This window comes from Hylobates moloch, unplaced genomic scaffold (genome assembly GCF_009828535.3).
Source record: "Hylobates moloch isolate HMO894 unplaced genomic scaffold, HMol_V3 SCAFFOLD_4, whole genome shotgun sequence".
In the NCBI taxonomy this organism is placed as follows: domain Eukaryota; kingdom Metazoa; phylum Chordata; class Mammalia; order Primates; family Hylobatidae; genus Hylobates; species Hylobates moloch.
In genome coordinates this window covers 79,890,928-79,896,927 of record NW_026652279.1, presented here as the reverse complement: position 1 = coordinate 79,896,927, position 6,000 = coordinate 79,890,928, and the positions used below count along the sequence as shown (strand labels likewise).

Here is a 6,000-nt window from a genome sequence, read left to right as displayed (position 1 = left end):
GTCAGATGAGTAGGTTGCAAAAATTTTCTCCCATTCTGTAGGTTGCCTGTTCACTCTGATGGTAGTTTCTTTTGCTGTGCAGAAGCTCTTTAGTTTAATTAGATCCCATTTGTCAATTTTGGCTTTTGTTGCCATTGCTTTTGGTGTTTTAGACATGAAGTTCTTGCCCATGCCTATGTCCTGAATGGTATTGCCTAGGTTTTCTTCTAGGGTTTTTATGGTTTTAGGTCTAACATGTAAGTCTTTAATCCATCTTGAATTAATTTTTGTATAAGGTGTAAGGAAAGGATCCAGTTTCAGCTTTCTCATATGGCTAGTCAGTTTTCCCAGCACCATTTATTAAATAGGGAATCCTTTTCCCATTGCTTATTTTTGTCAGGTTTGTCAAAGATCAGATAGTTGTAGATATGCGGCATTATTTCTGAGGGCTCTGTTCTGTTCCATTGATCTATGTCTCTGTTGTGGTACCAGTACCATACTTAATTCTTAACAATAGAATAGTGCATTATTTTAAATAAATGTTATCACACTCACTGCATACTGAAATGTAATCTGTAGATCTTTACTTAGTCTTAGGCTGACATGATTGGTTCTACTAGACATTAATAATTTTATTTCACTCTAGGAGGAGGTGATGCCACCTTTAATATTATGGAAGATGAGATTTTAGTTAGCTAATCACATTAGGACATTCCTATGATTTTAATTATGCATTCACTAAGTTAAATTAACTACCTTTCAAAGTGCTGAAGAATGCTAAAATTATTATTTTTATTTGCACATATGCACTTTGAATCTTAACTGAGGCACCTACATTCATAGTGAAAGTTGAAAAGGATGAAGGGCTCTGCATAATCTGATTTTTTCCCAGCAGCATATTTGTCGCAATTGACAGCTAGTAAATTTGAGATATTTCATGAACCTCTGAGCGTGAATTTAATCCCTATTCTTTGATGTCTTAAACTGAAAATTCTTTGTTACTCTCCTTTATTTGTGAGGATTTTTATTTTTGTTTTCTCCCCGAATGCTGGCTTCTGAGATACAAGTGCTTTGGTCTGTGACCTCTCTTGATCCGCTTCTTTTTCTGCTGGTGAAATTTAATGTGCTGTTATACAATTTAAATTTACATGTAGATTAAAAGGTCATTTAAAATTAACAGAAAGGCAGTATTTTTTAATATCTGTTCATGGTATGGCCTGATTCAGTGACATGTCAGGAATGGGAATAAATAGAACAGACAAACATTGGCTGCAGGGACACTGAGTCGTTAATGGCTGCACCTGCTGATGCTGCAGAGATTTACTGCTATGGAACTGAAAGGAGAAGTCAGGTTCAAGGATAGCAGTGATGAGAAATTCTTCCTTAGATGGGCAAGGTCTTTGATTCTTTGTACCTCCATATTTCTTTAAAAGAATAAAAGATAATCATTTAAAAGATCTTATGTTTTCACCTGTCAGCAAAAATGTCCAGGATACATACACTTGAAAAATAAGATATTCTGGCCAAAGCCTACGTTTTATTCTATATTCCTAAGAACACTCCAAATGTAATGCTTAAGATACCAGCTATCATTTAGCTACTTATAATATTTTATAGAGGATTGACTCTCAAATGTTTCTAAACGAAGAAATTGTTATGGAAAAGGCAAACCATATTTGTAGGAAGCAAAGTTGATGAACTAGAAGAGCCAGTTGATGTGACTGTTATTGTTCATAAAACGGGTGGATATTCAGAATTACGTCTGATACAATAAATGGAAAACCTTTGAGACCTTACACTAGCTCATGCTGTCTTACAAAACAGTAGTTATTCTAGCTTTCTTTCTGTGGTCAAAAATAAGTGATGACCAATTTTAAATCTTCTGCCAACTGAGATTGCTCTAAACATTTTGTCACAACTGGCTTGAATATTTATTCCTATATTGATTTTTACTTGAGTAAGCAATTACAAAGTCAAGATCCTTTTGCAGAGACATTGATTGGAAGTTACAGTGTTGTTGATTTTGACAGTAAAGAAATGAAACTATAAGAACTAAATATGTACACACATATTATCAATGAATCTTTCTCTAAATATGAAGTTGCCACATTGGCTGATGCCTTAAGCTTCTACTCATAGTTTTGATTTTTCATACAGGTTAATGATTTAATACTATCTGAGCCATTATTTTCATTTTGAACACATTTATTTTGATATAATTCAGGGAATTGTAGAGCCATTTGAAATTCCATGGTAGAATGAAAACGTACGTCATGTTCAGAGAAAAAGTGACTACAGGCATACCTTCCTTTATTGTGCTTTGCAGATACCATGGTTTTTACAAATTGAAGGTTTATGGCAACCCTGGGTCAAGCAAGTCTGTTGGTGCCATTTTACTAACATCATGTGCTCACATTGTGCCTCTGTGTCACATTTTGGTAATTCTCACAATATTTCAAACAATGCCATTATTATTACATCTGTTATGGTGGTCTGTGATCAATGATCTTTGATATTACTATAATTTTGGGGGGTATCACAAACTGCACCCATATAAGATGGTAAACTTAATTGATAAATGTGTGTGCTCTGGTTTCTTTACCCACTGCACTTTCCCCTGTTGTTCTCTTTTTCCCTGAGCCTCCCTATTCCTCGAGACACAACAGTATTGGAATTAGGCCAGTCAGTATCTCTACAGTGGCCTGCATGTGTTCAAGTGAAAAGTCACATGTCTCTGACTTTAAATTAAAAGCTACAAAGGCTTAAGTCTAGTGAGGAAGGCATGTCAAAAACTGAGACAGGCCAAAAGCTGGGCCTCTTGTTCTAAACAGTTAGCAAAGTTATGCATACAAAGGAAAAGTTTTTGAAGGAAAGTAAAAATGCTACTCCAGTGAACACAAAAAATGATAAAAAAGTCAAACAGCCTGTTGCTGATACGAAGAAAGTTTTAGAGTCTGGATAGATCAGTGAGTCAAAACATTCCCTTAAGCCAAAGCCTAATCCAGAGCAAGGCCCTAACTTTTTTCAATTCGTTGAAGGCTGAGAGAGGTAAGGAAGCTGTAGAAGAAAAATTTGAAGCTACCAGGGGTTGGTTGATGAGATTTGAGGAAAAAAGCCATCTTCGTAACGAAAAGTGCAAGGTAAAGCATCAAGGGCTAATATAGAAGCTTTATCAAGTTATCCAGAAGTTCATTCATGAAAGTGGCTATACTAAACAGATTTTCAATGTAGGAAAAGCATCCATATACTGAAAGAAGATGTTACCTAGGACTTTCATAGCTGAAGAAAAGAAGTCAGTGCCTGGCTTTAAATGACAGGCTAACTCTCTTGTAAGTAACTAATGCAGCTGGTGACTTTAGGTTGAAACTGATGCTCATTTACTATTTCAAAAATTCTATGACCCTTAGAATTATTCCAAATCTACTCTGCCTGTGCTCTATAAATGGAAAAACAAAGCCTGAATGACAGCACATCTCTTTACAGCATGGTTGACTGAAATATTTTAAGTACAGTGTTGAGATCTACTCTTCAGAAAAAAAAAAATTCTATTCCTTTCAAAATATTACTTCTCATCTATGATGTACCTTGTCACCCAAGCTCTGATAGAGATGTACAAAGAGATTAATGTTTTTATACCTGTTAACACAACATCTGTTCAGCAGCCCATGGATCGAGGAATAATTTCAACTTTCAAGTCTTATTTAAGAAATATATTTTCTAAGGCTATAGCTGCCATAGGCAGTAATTCAACTGAAGGATCTGGGCAGGGTTAATTAAAAACCTTCTAGAAAGGATATACCATTATAGATGCCATTAAAAACATTTATGATTTATGGGAGGAGGGCAAAACATCAACATTACCAGGAGTTTGGAAAGTCGGATGACTTTGAGGGAGTTCAAGACTTCAGTAGAGGAAGTAACTGCACATGTGGTACAAATAGCAAAAGAACTAGAATTAGAGGTGGAGCCCAAAGATGTGACTAAATTGCTATAGTCACATGATACAAATTGAACAAATGAAGAATTGCTTCTTATGGATGACCAAAGAAAGTGATGACTTGAGATGGAATCTACTTCTGTTCAAGATTGTTGAAGTGATAACAAAGGCTTCAAAGTATCACATAAACTTAATTGATAAAGCAACATCAGATTTTGAGAGTATTGTCTCCAATTTTGAAAGACATTTTACTGTGGATAAAATGCTATAACCCAGCATTGCATGCTACTGAAAAATCTTCCCTGAAAGGAATAGTGAATCAATATGGTAAGATTTATTGTCTTATTTTAAGAAATTGGCACAGCTACCCCAACCTTCAGCAACCACCACCCTGGTCAGTTAGCAACCGTCAACACGGAGGCAAGATCCTCTGTCACCAAAAAGATCACCACTCTAGGCTCGAATGATCATTAGCACTTTTTAGCAATAAAGTATTTTTAAGGTATGAACATTGCTTTTTTAGACACAGTATTATTCTACACTTAATAGACTCCAGAATAGTATAAACATAACTTTTATATGCACTGGGAAACAAAATTTGTGTGGCCTTCCTTATTGCAGTATTTGCTTTATTGTTGTGGTCTAGAACCAAACCTACAATACCCCTGAGATAGGCCTGTATTCCATTTAGAGCAGTGTATCTGTTGTCACATTTTTGCACTTAGACTCATTTTCTAGAAATATTTATAATTGAAGCATTCATAAAAGATGAAATTGCTAATGATGCTGAATAGTGCTATGTTGAGCAACAATTTTACTGATCATAGATTAAGCTAATATGTTTCAATATACTTGATTTTCAATATATTTCTCTAAAAGACTTCCACATTAGTTCACTGGCATTGTTCTTTATTTCTTCTTTTCTTTTGCTCTGTCTTTTTCTCTCAGAGAATTAGGAAATTGTAATCAGCATTCTGTGAATAGAGCCAATAGACACTAAAAAGACTGGGGAGATAAGATGTATTTATATCTTGTACTGATAATAAATGTCCCATCATGATCTTATATGAATGGTTTATTGGGTATTTATAATGCATAGTGAGAGAAAACCGTGGAGTTCTTCACAGATCACTGGAATCCCTAAATGTTCATTTAACCTTTGACTTTCGTGTCATGGAAAACTGTGCTCATCTTTCACCCATAACATCCTTGAAACTGAAAATTACGCCTGGCCAGGAGATTTTCAATTACTTTATTGATCAGATTCATTCAAAAGGTGATGAGCTACTCATTTGGGCAGTAAAAAAAAAGAAAAAAAAAACTAATTAGATGACCTTTGGCTGCATCTAAGGATTTCAGGGATATGACAATAAAAGCAGGTTATAAGAAGTTACCTGAATTCTGCATAGGTATTTAATTTGAAAAAACATTTAAAATTTAATTAGTATCCTTTGGTAATACAGACTCACTTTCTCACTGCATTAAAAAATTACTCATAATGTTTTGTTCATTGGCCTTCTCTTTTTGACCCATAAAAATAAGTCCTATGAAACTTTTAGTTTGAATTTCTATTTGCCTAATTACTGACAGATGTGCCAGAATTATTATAATACTCTACTTCAATATTTTCTTAAAATGTTTTATTTAGTATTAAAAGTAAGAATTTGATGAAAAAAGCAGTGAACTAAATGATTCTAATTTTTGTTTGTGAACGATAAACAGTTTTTATTGTTTTTCTTAGGTTTTATCAATGATAAAGTAGGTTTAGGTTGACTAGAATCTGCAATGTCTTGATATGAAGGAAACCTGTATCATAAATTCTAGCTTCAATTAAATTTGGTTGGCTTTCTCATGATAGGTTCTGAAAAGGCTGCTTAACTTCAATGTTTTGTTCCCCAAAACTATGAACTCTAGTAAATATGATGCAAGTAAATGGAAAGACATAATTTTAAGCTGCCATTTATAAAAGCTGGTGGGCAAAGGAAATTTGAACGTTAAGCAAAGTGTTTTCAATTATATACATTGTAATACAAGTTGAGTTTTTTGAGAAAAAACACTGTTTGTCTTCACAGTTGCTTAGAAAT

The 6,000-nt window shown here is 34.2% G+C and overlaps 1 protein-coding gene across 6 annotated transcripts in view; it reads left to right on the top strand.

Annotated features, from left to right (window-relative positions):
- Positions 1-6,000, top strand: part of ROBO2 (roundabout guidance receptor 2) — a 635,780-nt gene that overhangs the window by 535,823 nt on the left and 93,957 nt on the right. The gene's annotated exons all lie outside the window — the stretch shown is intronic.